The following is a 14,828-nucleotide window of genomic DNA, read 5'->3' on the forward strand; positions in this document are numbered from 1 at the left end:
CAATATTCGGGTGGGAGTGACCCGATTTTCTAGGTGCGTCCATCACCCCTTTCTTTGACTCGGAAAGGGAACTCCCTGACCCCTTGCGCTTCCCGAGTGAGGCAATGCCTCACCCTGCTTCGGCTCGCGCACGGTGCGCGCACCCACTGACCTGCGCCTACTGTCTGGCACTCCCTAGTGAGATGAACCCGGTACCTCAGATGGAAATACAGAAATCACCCGTCTTCTGCATCGCTCACGCTGGGAGCTGTAGACCGGAGCTGTTCCTATTCGGCCATCTTGGCTCCTCCCCCTCTGTATTAGTTCTTTGAAAGTTTGGTAGAATTCAGCAGTGAAGCCATCTGTCCCTAGGCTTTTCTTTGTTGGGAGTTTTGTTTTTTTTTTTTTAATTACTGACTCAATCTCATTTCTCATTATTGGTCTATTCAGGATTTCTGTTACTTTCCGATTCAGTCTTGGTAGGTTGCATGTGTCCAGGACTTTATCCATTTCCTCTGGGTTTTTCCATTTGTTTGGTGTATAATTGTTCATAATAGTCTCTAACAGCCCTTTGAATTTCTGTGGTATTAGTTATAATGTCTTTTTTTGTTTGTGTTTTATTTTTGTCTTTTTTTTTCTTAGTTAATCTAGCTAATGTTATATGCTAGTCGATTCTTGCACTGCTATAATGAAACACCTGAGACTGGGTAATTTATAAAGAAAAGAGGTTTAATTGGCATATGGTTCTGCAGGATTTACAGAAAGCATGGTGCTAGCATCTGATCAGCTTCTGGCGTGGCCTCAGGAAGCTTACAATCATGGTGGAATTTGAAGTGGAAGCGAGAGAGAGATGAGGAGATGCAACACACTTTTAAACAAGATTTCAGGAGAACTCATTCACTATGGTGAGAACAGTACCATGCTATGAGGGATATTCCCCCATGACCCAAAAACTTCCCACCAGGCCCCACCTCCAACATTAGGCATTACATTTCAACATGAGATGTGGGTGAAGATAAATATCCAAACTATATCATGATGTGTTTGATTTTATTTTAATTAATTTAGAGACAGTGTCTGCCTCTGTCCCCCAGGCTGGAGTGCAATCTTGGCTCACTGAAATCTCCACCTCCTGGGTTCAAGCAATTCTCATGCTTCAGCCTCCCAAGTAGCTGGGATTACAGGTGTGTGCCACCACACTCAGCCACTTTTTGTATCAATATTTTTAGTAGAGACAGGGTTTCACCATGTTGGCAAGGCTGGTCTCGAACTCCCAATCTCAGGTGATCCACCTGCCTCAGCCTCCCAAAGTTCTGGGATTATAGGTGTAAGCCACCTCACCTGGCCTATTTATTTTTAATTTTTTTTAACTTTTATTTTAGGTTCAAGGCTACATGTAAAGGTTTGTTACATAGGTAAACTTGTGTCACAGGGGTTTGTTGTACAGATTATTTCATCACCCATGTATTAAGCCCAGTACTGAATAGTTATCTTTGCTCCTCCTCTCCCTCCTTCCACCCTCTACCCTCAAGTAGACCCCAGTGTCTGTTGTTTCCTTCTTTGTGTTCATAAGTTCTCATGATTTAGCTCCCACTTATAAGTAAGAACATATGGTATTTGGTTTTCTGTTCCTGCATTAGTTTGCCAAGGATGATAGCCTCCAGCTCATCCGTGTTCTTGCAAAATAAGTAATCTCATTATTTTTTATGGCTGCATAATTTTCCATAGTGTATATGTACCACATTTTCTTTATCCAGTCTGTCATTGATGAGCATTTAGGTTGATTCTGTGTCTTTGCTATCGTGAACATTTGCATGCGTGTGTTCTTATGGTAGAATGATTTATATTCCTCTGGGCATATACCCAGTAATGGGATTGCTGGGTTGAATGGTCGTTCTGCTTTTAGCTTTTTGAGGAATCATCATACTGCTTTCCACAATGGTTGAACTAATGTACGCTCCCACCAACAGTGTATTGTGTTCCCTTTTCTCTGCAACCTCTCCACCATCTATTTATTGACTTTTTAACACTAGCCATTCTGACTGGTATGAGATCATATCTCATTGTGGTTTTGATTTGCATTTCTCTAATGATCAGTGATAATGAGTTTTTCATATTCTTTTTGGCCACATGTATGTCTTCTTTTGAAAACTGTCTGTGTCCTTTGCCCACTTTTTAACGGAGTTTTTTTTCTTTTGGAAATTTAAGTTGTTTATAGATGCTGGATATTCGACTTCTGTCAGATGCATAGTTTGCAAATATTTTCTCCCATTCTGTAAGTTGTCTGTTTACTCTGTTGATAGTTTCTTTTGCTGTGAAAAAGCTCTTAAGTTTAATTAGATCCCATTTGTAAATTTTTGCTTTTGTTGTGATTGCTTTTGGTGTCTTTGTCATAAAATCTTTGCCTGTTTCTATGTCCAAGATAGTATTGCCTAGATTGTCTTCCAGGCATTTCAAAAAACCTGCTGTTTATTTTGTTGATCTTTTGCATTTTTTGTCTCTTTCATTTATTTCCACTTTGATCTTTTTTTTCCCCCTTCTACTAATTTTGGGCTTGGTTTGTTCTTGCTGTTCTGTTTACCTCAGGTGTACTGTTAGGTTGTTTATTTGAAATTTTTCTACTTTTTGATGTGGACACTTATTGCTATAAAGTTCTCTCTTAGTACTGCTTTTGCTGTGTACCATAGGTTATGGTATATTATTTCTATTTTCATTTGTTTCAAGAAAATTTTACATTTCCTTCTTAATTTCTTCCTCAACCCATTGATCATTCAGGAAGATGTTTAATTTCCATGTGTTTTTATAGTTTCCAAAGTTCCTCTTGTCAAATTCTAGTTTTATTCCATTGTAGTCAGAAAAAATACTTGATATGAATTCAGTTTTTAAAATGTTGTTAAGGCTTCTTTTGTGACCTAGCATATGGTCTATCCTGGAGAATGTTCTATGTTCTGATGAGAAGAAGGTGTATTCTGCCTTTGTTGGATGAAATGTTCTGTAAATGTCTGTTAGGTCCAGTTGGGCTATATTGCAGTGTAAATCTGATATTTCTTTGCTGGTTATCTATCTAGATGATATGTTTGCTGAGAGTGAGGTGTTGAAGACCCCAGCTATTATTGTATTGAGGTTTGTCTCTCTCTTTAGAGCTAATAACATTTGACTTATATAACTGAGTGCTCTGGTTTTGGGTGCATGTATACTTAGAATTATATCCCCTTGCTGATTTGATCCCTTTATCATTATATAGGGACCTTCCTTTTCTCTCTTGACAGTTTTTTACTTAAAGTCTAATTTATCTGATATAAGTATAGCTACTCTTGCTTGGTTTGGTTTCCATTTGTTTGAATAATCTTTTTCCAGTTCTTCACCCTCAGTCTATAGTGTCTTTACAGGTGAGATTGAGTTTCTTGTTGGCAGCATATAGTTGCATCTTATTTGTTCATTAATTCAGCCAGTCTACATTTTTTAAATGGGGAATTTAATCCATTTTCATTCAAGGTTATTATTGATAGGTAAGGACTTACTGTTGTCATTTTGTTAGTTGTTTTTGGGTGTTTTTTTTTTGGTATATCCTTTGTGTCTTCTTTTATTGTTGATCTTTGCAGTTTTCTGATTTTTTTTTTGTAGTAATAGGATTTGATTCCTTTCTCCTTCTCATTTGCATATCTGTTCTACCAGTGAGTTATATATTTTCATGTTGTTTACGTGATGGTAGTTGTTATTTCACTTCCAGTTGAAGTACTTCCTTATGCATTTCTTGTAAGGCTACTCTACCGGTGATCAATTTCCTGAAGTTTTGGTTGTCTGGGAAGGACTTTATTTCTCCTTTGTTTCTCAGAGATAACTTTGCTGGACATAGTATTCTTCTCTGACAGCTTGTTTTCTTTCAGCACTTTGAATATATCATCCCATTCTGTCCTGGTTTTTATGGTTTTCTCTCCTGGTCTGCTGAGAAATCTGCTGTTAGTCTAATAGGGACACCCCTATACAGGACTTGACACTCTTTTCTTGTTGTTTTTAGAATTCTCTATCATTTACTTTTGACAGTTTGACTATAATATGCCTTGGAGAAGAACTTTTTGGGTTGAAACTTTGGGGAGCTTTAGAGCATTGTGTATCTGGCTTTGCATATCTCTCCCAAGACTTGGAAGCTTTTCAGCTATTATTTCATTAAATAAATTTTCTATGACTTTTCCCATCTTTTCCACTTCTGGAACTGCCATAATGCAATCACTTGTTTGCTTAATAGTGTCTAGTAAGTTTGACAGACTTTCTTCATTCTTTTCTATTCTTTTTTCTTGTTTGACTGGATTATTTCAAAAGGCATCTCTTCATGTTCAGAGATTCTTCTGCTTGATGTAATGTGTTGTTGAAGCTTTCAATGATAATTTTTATTAAATTCAGCTCCAATATTTCTGTTTTTTTCATTTTTGATACCTATCTTTTTGTTGAATTTCTCATTCAAATAATGGTTTTTTCATTTTCATTGAATTGTCTTTTTAATATTGCTTTGCCTCTGAGTTTTCTTAAAGTTATTATTTTGAATTTCTTTTCAGGCAATTTAAAATTTTCATTTTTGAGGTCAATTACTGGAGAATTACTGTGCTTTGTGGTGTTATACTTCACTGCTTTTTCATGTTCTTGTCTCCCTTGCTTGATATCTGTGCATTTAATGGAACATTCACCTCTTCCAGTTTTGTAGTGTGGCTTTCATGGGAAAAAACTTTCTTCTACAGATATGTCCTAGGGTGTCAGTTGGGTAGGGTGCATTGGCTTTTCTTCAGGTGGGTGCAGTAGTGTAGTCTTTGTACAGTTTCTTCAGCTATAGTCAACATCAGCAATGCCTGTGTGTGCCTCAGTGGCTTAGGCTGTAGAGATTTGTATGGCTATTCCACCTACTTGGGCTCTGCTCCTCGGGGGGTTGGGTGCTGGGCTGGTCCACGCTTTGGAGAAGTGAGGGGCTGGTAAATCAGTGGCTTGAGTCAGCTCAAGCTCTGCTCCTCACATTAAATCTTGAAAGATGTGAATTTCATTACCTCTTAGTTACATGAAGCCATATACAAACTCTTTGTTGTTTTAAATCTTATCTCTGACTTGGTTATAAATGATTGCACTTTTCTACTATTTCTAACTACAGTATAGCAGTGCTAAACATCTGGGGGGCAAAAGAAAGTTAGATAGGCTAGTAACACCAGAGTAATGCTGAAACCTGGAAGGAAAGAAAAGTACATTACTTTCCTCTCCATTCTTCTTTGATCCCCTTTGAATATATGGCTTATTATAATAGCAAGATGTGTGACCTTGAGCCATTTATTTGTCTGGAGCCACAGCTTCTTTACTTACAAAATAAAGTTAATGCCGTTTACATCTCAGAAATTGTGAATATACATGAGAAATAAATATGTTTATAAAATCTCATGATATGCTTGTCACACAGTAAGATTTGGTAAAGTGAATCCTTCAACAGCATTCCCCAATTCTTTCTCTTGTGCTGAAAGTGGACTATCTTAGAAAAGACCATGCAAACAAAAATAGAATGACTTGGCTACAGAGCAATTTCACTGTCTACTGATTACCAACCTGTCTTAATCCAGTGAGATAGAACACTCCCCAATGCAGGTTACGTGAAGCCAGTGTATTACTTACAGATAGGACAACAGAAGCCTATGATTCGTAAAAGCCTCAAGAAAGCTAGTTTGGCAGATGGGGTTTCATCTGCATGTGCCGCATTTGCACTGCAGTGGAGGGTCCCAAGAAAGCACTCCACCCTAGGTTTTATACCCCAGCATAACATGATTCACTGTGCTAATGTCTTGAAGGACATGCTGTTTCTATGAGGGATTAGAACAGAACCTAGGCTGTTCAGGCTAGTTTCTCCCTATCTTAAGATGTTGCATTCTCAGCATATTCTATATTTATTCTTGAGAACTATGAGTAAAAAAGACGGGTAACTGTGTCAGTCCAAAGATACCTGAAGAATTGTCCTGTGCTAACAGCAGAAAAGGTTCCAGTTGATTTAAAATCAAGTGATTTGCAATGTAGTTACAAACAAAATTATTAAGTGCCTATTTTGTATTTGTCCCCATGGTAATACTGATTATGATAATAATAATAAAATATATTAAGCAATTGTTTTTACCTGTCGTTCTTTGAAGCATTATCTCATTTACTTCTCCCAGAACCCAGTGAGGTAGTTAGTATTATTATCTCTCGTTTACAGATGAGGATATACTGAGTTTGCGTGTTTAACTCATCCACAGTCACATTACTATTTGTGGTGGAGGAGTGATTTGAACCCAACCTATCTGACTGATTTTTTAACCAGATTGTGAAGAAAATAAACATCAGCCATCCCAAATCTCCCCCATCTAATCCAGAGGGGAAGTTTACAGCTTGAAATAATTACTCTCAAGAGATTTCAGAGAAGTGGTAGAAAACCAACATGGCCTTGGTCTTCTACCACTAAGATTTTATTTTTAAAATTAATGAATAAGTAGGTCTTGAGTTGCCATTTTATAGCTTTGTTCTTAGTTCAACAAGAAGGAACAAGTAGGAAGACTTTTCATAGCCCAACCCCCAACGCAGTTGAAATCAGCATTAGCATAGAGCATTAGAAATAAGATTCAGCATGCATCTTGCCATGTGACCAATCCTGGCCTCCATCACAGAATTCTAGTTACGTGGTGAACCTGGGAGGCCACTCTCTGTCCCCATCCTGGACGCCCCCTATACTGCAGATCCTCCCTGACATGGGACCCCGGACCCTAGGGCTCAGGAAGGCTCAACCAGGACTTAACAGCAGTTTCCGAAGGGCCTTCTGAGCCCCTCACCCATCTCCTAAGTCTGGCCAGACTGACAGGACCAGCAAGGGCTGGGGCATGGGAAAGATTAGAAATAAATATGGAATAAAACAGCATCGTGGAGAGCCTTGAAAACCAATTTAAAATAGTTTTATCTTCTAATAGTAGGTCCTACCTTAGCATCCTAGTTTAGCGGCCTTTACGCTTTGGCTCTTGACTCCTTAGTAGGTTGTAAAATTTGTGTATTGGGTCACAACCAACATACCTGTTTTAATGAACTGGGATAGAGTAAAATGGAAAATAGAAACGTGTCTTGCAGTTAATAAGGGCTTTTGTGAAACATTTGTTTTAGTTATATACAGTCAATTCTTGTTATCTGTAGTAGTCCTATTCTATAAAGTCACCACCAACACCGAATTAGTAATTACAAAACCATTGCTCCCTGTGTAAATACAAGATTAGGTTCCTTTGTTCCTCTGGTCACAAAATTTTCATCAACAGATTAATACATAACCTTATTTTATGAGTGTTTCTGTATAAGGACACCTCATTTAATATATATTGTTGATTCATTAACATTAAACTCTAGGCTAAAAGCACTATCACTCATACCTGAATGAAGCTTCTCGAACACATGTATTTTTCTCCCTGAGGTACATCACAGCCTTCTTACGCTGTCGAACCCAGTTACCACTTTAGCACTATGCTTGGGGGCCATTTTAAACATGAAGTCACCAATTTAAAAAAGCACTAAAATGCAAAAAATGTGACATTAAATAGGCCTTGAAAAGAACACTTTTTGAGCTGAAATAAGAAGACAGCATCACTTTTTTCAACCTCAGCTGGGAACACGTATGTCAGGTACTAACATTTTCATGACTCTACATATGTCTGTGACTGACCACAAACATGCTTTGAGTATGGATTTGGGAGCTACAAATAAATTTAGCAAATAGGTGAATTTGCAAATATAGAATTTGTAAATAATGAGGATCAACTGTTTGTGTACAGACACACAAATACACAAATATGTTTACTAGGTCTACAAGGTTGTAGTGTAAAATGTATTTCTCAAAAGAAAGGATTTTTGGTTTGTTTTTTAGACATACATCCCTAAATAATCAGATTGCTGAGGAATGACACAGTGGACATTGCTTTAAGATGTAAACAGTAAGCAGAATGGGGTTTCGAGGCAAGCAGCCTAGATTAGAAGACTTCTATAGTAATCTAACCCCTTGAAGCAATGAGTGCAAAAGTGGGCCTGGGGACTAGGGATAATTAAGCCAAGAAAAAAAAAGATGATAACTTGGTTACAAATTGAATATGTAAATAAAGAAGGAAAAATTGATGCTTATTCTGAAAGTATCTGGTGTAGAAATTAGAAGGGTGGTAGGTATAGTGAGATATGTTATATCTTGGAAAGAATAGAGCTTTGAATGCTGGTGGAATCCAGTTTCAGTCTTGCCTCTATGACTTTATTAGACATGTGATCTTTGGCAAGTCACAAAGCCTTCTGCCTCATTTTTACAATCATGCCATTTAAATATCAGTTAATTGCTACAGTTAAATGAGTCAATATACTATATATGTGACATTCGTAGAATACACTAACACCCAGGATGTAGCTGCAATATAAATAGGTGATACATCTGTATTATGTGTAATTATTCATAATGTTTATTATATCTACATATTTATATATATACATGCAAACTATAGTATAATTACACCTGAAGAAATATTGGGACATCAAAGAAGAGTTACTCATCAGGCCATGAAATTAGGAGATGGCAATAAAGTTGAAAGGCCAGGATTACTATATATGTGGATTATCAGTTTTTCAAAGCACTAGAGTACAGATAATATATATTAAAATTGCCTGACAAAATTTAAACTTTGTTTGAGAATGCACAGTAGGATCTTGCAACCGCCATAATCATAAATATCAATTTTTACCATATTGGCACAGCTCAAAATTGCTAGTAGAGAGGAACTTCTGATTGATGGACTACCAAATACATAGGCTTTTACTGTAATTTGTTCTACAGGTTAAAGTTAGTATTGTCAAAGCACAGCAGGCAACATTATAGATTTTAAGGCTGCAGTATCTTTATATCTCCCATGATATTAAATATAATTCAAACACAGAAAAATGCTCTTCTCTCATTATGTCTTTTCTTTTTGATGAGAGATGAATAGGTCCACTTGAGAAATGATTATATCAACTGTTGTACTTTAAATTTTCTTTAGCACTACAAAACTGGCAAGAAGTGGCAAGTCAGTAAGTCCAAATAGACAGCTGATATGTGATTTCATATCACAGATATTCTGTCTACAGCACAACAGAACACAGGGTATTGAGTTATCCCCCAATGAATTAAAGTCCCTCTTGCATCCTTTACATACCAATTTCATTAATATTAATAATTACTAATTCTAGCTAACACTTGCCAATGCATAATGGGAACTGCGTTTTTACAAATGTTGCCTAACAAAGACTGTTATTTTTTTCTGTATCTTGGTCGTGGTACAGTCTGATAGCTTTCAAAGAACAAGCCAAATTGTCAAACGCTGTTGGTTTGTAATGTCATGTTCGATCTGGAGCTGAGAAGTACGGCCTCAGGTTTCTGGCCTGTCTTTTATGTCACAGAAGCACAGAATTGTTAAACAATCTGGGGAAATTGAAAGCAGCAAATGTGCAATAAAATTTTCTCTGTAGTTCAGTGCTACATAACAAAAGAGACCCATAAACTTTGTTCCATTCTGGCATTGGATGGTGACTTCTCTTTGGGAACAGCGGCCACAACAAATGTAAAGAAAAACAGACAGAACTTTAAAAAAATAAACTTCAGGAAATAGTTTTCAAGTCTTTATTTTTCCCTGTGTTTCAGCTAATGCTCAAAGCTTTCCTAAAATGTTCTGTTGGAAATAGTGGGACTGTAATAAGCTCTATTTTCCATTTTGTCCCCTTGTTTCAGGGCTTTCAGATGTCCTTAATAACCCTGAACTTGTAGAATGTTTTAAGAACTTCACTGTTAGAGTATAACAACATAAACCTAAGATCCCCCTGTGATGATCATGCTTTGTTATGGTTTTACAACAAACTTGTGTTTTATCCTGTTGGTATATTTATTGTATCTTGGCATTTATTTTGATGATGCCAAAAAAATCCCAGAAGCTTAAAGAGGGAGAGACAACCTCTGAAGCCACTTTGACTTTTGTTTTTTTTCTTGACAAAGTGTTTTATCTCTGAAGAATTCAATTCAGTACATGGGTCTTATGAGTACATTTATTGTACTAAAATGTCATATTTGCTTAGATCAAATGAAGATCAACTACACTGAAAATAAGATAGATAACTATTTTATAAAAGAATTCCTATCTTTCTCTGCCAAGAACACTGTATGTTTTTTCCTTGCATTAGGAAATGGGGATAATTTTGACACTTTTCACTTTATTTTAGAAAGAGCTTGTACTTTTGTTTTGTAAGGAAAATAAAAAAGGTAAGCATGGTAGGGCACAGTGGCTCGTGCCTGTAATCCCAGCACTTTGGGAGGTCAAGGCTGGAGGATCACTTAAGCCCAGGAGTTCGAGGCTGCAATGAGCTATGAATGCACCACTACATTCCAGCCTGGGTGATAGAGCGAGACCTTGTCTGTGGGGGGGGGGGAAAAAGTGTGTAAGTGATACTGTTTATTACGAAGCTTAATTTGCATTGAGGTTAAATGTTAATGGGATTCTCCTCTCTTCTTTTTCTAACTCTGAAATTCCATTCTAAGCCTTGAAATGGGCAGAGCAAGGTAGGAGTCTCCAGCAGGGAGGAGGGGGGGAGTTGTGGTGGCTCAGAGCAACATGTCAGACCCGAGAGGGTCAGTACTGATAGGGCACAGCCTGTCAAGGGCTGTCAGAGCCTTGGCAGGGTGACGAGGATGTTCACATGTGGGGACAGGCTGGTGTGGGGTTTTGGAGGACAAGCTGAGTGAGGCAGGTGTCTAGAGGTAGAGTGGATTGGAATATGGACCCCCAAAATATTTGTCCAAGTGCTAACTCCTGGTACCAAACTCTGTATTAATTTCTCAGAGCTGCTGTAACTAATTATGTTTAACTTGATGACTTCATTCAACAGAAATTTATTCTTTCACAGTTCTGGAGGCCAGAAGGCCAAAATCAAAAGTATGGGCAGGCTTGATTTCTTCAGAAGACTCCAGCGGAGAACTGTGTCTCCTTGCTTCTGGTGGGTATTGGCAATCCTTGGAGTTCCTTGGCTTGTAGGCACATCACTTCAATCTCTGCTTCTGCTTTCACGTGGGGCTCTTCCCTGTGTGTGTCTGTGTTGCCTCCTTTTCTGACTCTCATAAGAACACTTGTTATTGGATATAGAGCCCTCCCTAATCCAGGGTGGTCTCATCTTGAGATCTTTATCTTGGTTATGTCTACAAAGACCCTTATTCCAAATAAAGTCACATTTTGAGATTTTGGGTGGACATGTGTTTTGATGTGCCACTATTCAACACACTACCAAAGAGGTCACTCATCAACGTGGTTTCAGAGATCAAGAGGAGTGAGAATGGCATCCCTGTGAAGGGGTGGTTTCTTGTGGGGCATGAAAGCTTATGCAGGATAGGAGAGTATCTATGCTAGAAGTCACCCAGCATAAATGTCAGACCCCAAGTGGGGTGATGAGGCGAGATGAGAGATTGGTTACATATGGTAGACTGATCCAATAGGCAAGTAAGTATATTGAGGGTGAGAGGAGCCAAGTTTCTGTCATAGAAGCAAATTACAAATATAAAAAAGGAGAAAATTATGGAGTTGAAGGTACTGGTGTGAACTTATAATTTGTAATAAATGAGCTATATTAATACATGGAGATGTAAATGTATGTGGGTGTATGTGTGTTTTATAATACCTAGCTCTGTTCACTGAAATAGGCTGGCAACATATCCACTGCGATAGCAACTAGCACATTTAGCATCCATATCTTGGCCTCTAAATACTGGTCTTCACCAGAAAGAGAGAGTTTTTCTTGGGAAAATGACCAGATTTCATAGAGGGAGTACATTGTATAGAGGGAGTACAATATCAAGCATTTTATACCAGAAAGTAAGGAAGTCCTTTAAAAAAATAATGGAGTCGTGTCAAAAGGGCGCAAAAATCATCCTGAAGAAGCTCCCATAAGCCAAATTGGGAATAATTTGACCATCAAAGTAAACGATAGTAATGTATTACCGCTCATTAAAATACAAAACCGTTAAGTCCATCATTATCAAAGTAAGTGAGTAAATTGAAAATTTGGAATGAATGAGATATTTACATACTTTCAAATCTATCCCCCACAAAATATTTACTAATCACAAGGGGGAAAATGAATACGTTTTGAATGGAGAAACATGCCGATGCCACCTGAACTGAGTGATCAAAGTGAACATCGTCAGTGATAGCATAAATCAAAATTACTTGTCACCCACCTGATAGAATGCAATGAGAAACATCTGTGATATTCCTGTCAGATGCATCATCTGAATCTTATCATGAGAAAGCACAATAAAGCCAAATTGAGGCATGTTCTGCCGAATAAATGGATGGTAATTTTCAAAAGTCTTAGAGTTTTGAAAGCCAGGGAAAGACTAATGAACTAATGAAGCCATCTAGAGAGACATGATAACTAATTGCAATGTGTGTTTCTGAACTGGACACTTATTTTGACAATCAAATCTGAAAATTAGAGAGTAGTAATATCTCAACATATCAATTGCTTAATAAATACCCAGAACAGAGTAAGCACTCAGTTTAACTATGATGATGACAATGATGACACTGACAATGATTACTGAAGGACCGCATGAAAAAATACACCTAGCAGGGGTGGGGGGAGGGGGGAGGGATAGCATTAGGAGATATACCTAATGTAAATGACAAGTTAGTGGGTGTAGCACACCAACATGGCACATGTATACATATGTAACAAACCTGCACGTTGTGCACATGTACCCTAGAACTTAAAGTATAATAAATATATATATATATTTAAAAAAAAAGAAAAAATACACTTATCATCTATCTACTCAATATCCTGGAATTCTGGAACAGGAGTGTTCTGGATTCATTTGCAAAAAAACTGGTTCCCCAGGTCTAATCAAATTAAATTGAGAGGTAAATTTAAATTATATATATTTTTTATCCAACAGAGAAATAAAAAGCACTTTGCCAAATAGTTAAACACTTGCGACCCAGATAACTAAACTCTTCAGACCTAGGAATTCTAAAATTAAATTGTTTTCATGAAAGTAAAAAATTCAGTCTTCTTCCAACAACCAAAGAAGAGGAATGAATATGAAGAGAGAGGCTGAATTGTCCCAACACTGAAGAGTTGGGAGCAATTCATTGAATTGTAGAACTGGAAGAGATAATGTAAGTGTGCCAGGATCTTTCTATAATGCTAGTTTGGAAAACTGATCCCTCATTTTCCAAGGGAAAAATAAATCCCAGTGTCATAGCTGCATTCCTGTGTAGATCTTTGCTTAGGTTTTCTAAAATTCAGAGCTCAAAGTATATCATCCTTTGTATTTAAGGAAGTCTTATGGGTATCCTCACTTACTCATGGTGCAATAATATTCCTGCAGATTCCACATCTCCATCCATGGGCCACTGTTTCAGCAACCTCAGCCAGTGCAACACAACCTCAGCCAAGAAGAGTATGCAGAGAAAGGAGTCCCCTACCTGCCACAAAGCTGTTGTCTGAAAACTGTCTCATATTGTCTCAAGTTGTCATTCATTGTGAATTAGACCTTTTTAACATGCAATCTGCAACATGCTTCACTGTCTAATTTTCCAGAGCCCCTCATATAAGAAACTGTATTATTGGTATAATCATCATGGTGAAGAAGTTGGTATGTGGGGGAGAGATGACAGAAACAGAGAGTAAGTCAGAGCTGGCTGCCTGACAGATAAAAAGGAAATGACCAAAAAAAAAAAAAAAAGACACAGAAGAATACTTTGTTGTCCACACAGAAGAGGGAAGTATAGGTAAGAGAGCAGTAGACTAAGATTCTTAAGACTCAAGTTCTAGTCTTATTTATTAGCTAAGGGAGGCCTTGAGGGAGTTCTAGAATTAAGTGATCTCTCTTTATAAAATAGGAACAGTAATAACTTCCTGGCTAACTCCCTGGCTGTCTCACAATGCTGTAGTAGTAAGAAATAATTTTATAATTAAAGACTATTTTAGGGCTGATTACATTTTTGGGCAGTGGCTCATACATGTAATTTCAACATTTTGGGAGGCCAAGGTGGGCGGATTGCTTGAGCCCAGGAATTCAAGACCAGGCTGGGCAACACAGACCTTGTCACTACAAAAGAAAAAAACATTAGCTAGGCATGGTGACGTATGCCTGTGGTCCCAGCTACTCAGGAAGCTGAGACGGGAGGATCACCTGAGCCTGGGAGGTCGAGGCTACAGTGAGCCATGATCACACTACTGCACTCCAGCCTGGGAAACAGAGTGAGACTCTGTCTCAAAAAAAAAAAAAAAGGAATATTTTACACTTCAAGGTTCTATACAAATGTAAAATATCATTCTATTACTTATTTATAATGCTGATTATTCTTTAAATGACTTTAAAATGTTAATCTCTGCTTGAGCCTACAGAGAAGTATGTAACAAATTTGTGAAGGATTGGCATTAAAGATAGTCAAAATAAAACATAGAAATTATGGTAAATAATTTAACTGGTAAAATAATCTAAGTGGTAGTTCTCAGGTAAGTGGAAATTCGATTAGCTGATTGTTTAGGATTCTTGGTTATAAGTGACAGAGACCTGACTAAAAGTACATGAAGCACATAACTGAGAAGTCTGTGGTATGGCTCAGCAGTCAGAAATGGGAAAATCTTGGGACTGGTTCGTGTTTTATTTACATTATCTTTGTTCCCAGGCAGTCTCTGCATGTAAGTGGCAAAGATGACTGTCTGAAAATATATACCTACTTTTTTAAAGGGCTATCTCAAGCCATTCTGGAGAAGCACCAAAAGCCACTTTGCTTATACTGGGAGAATAG

Source organism: Pan paniscus, chromosome 5, assembly GCF_029289425.2.
Source record: "Pan paniscus chromosome 5, NHGRI_mPanPan1-v2.0_pri, whole genome shotgun sequence".
Classification (NCBI taxonomy): Eukaryota; Metazoa; Chordata; class Mammalia; order Primates; family Hominidae; genus Pan; species Pan paniscus.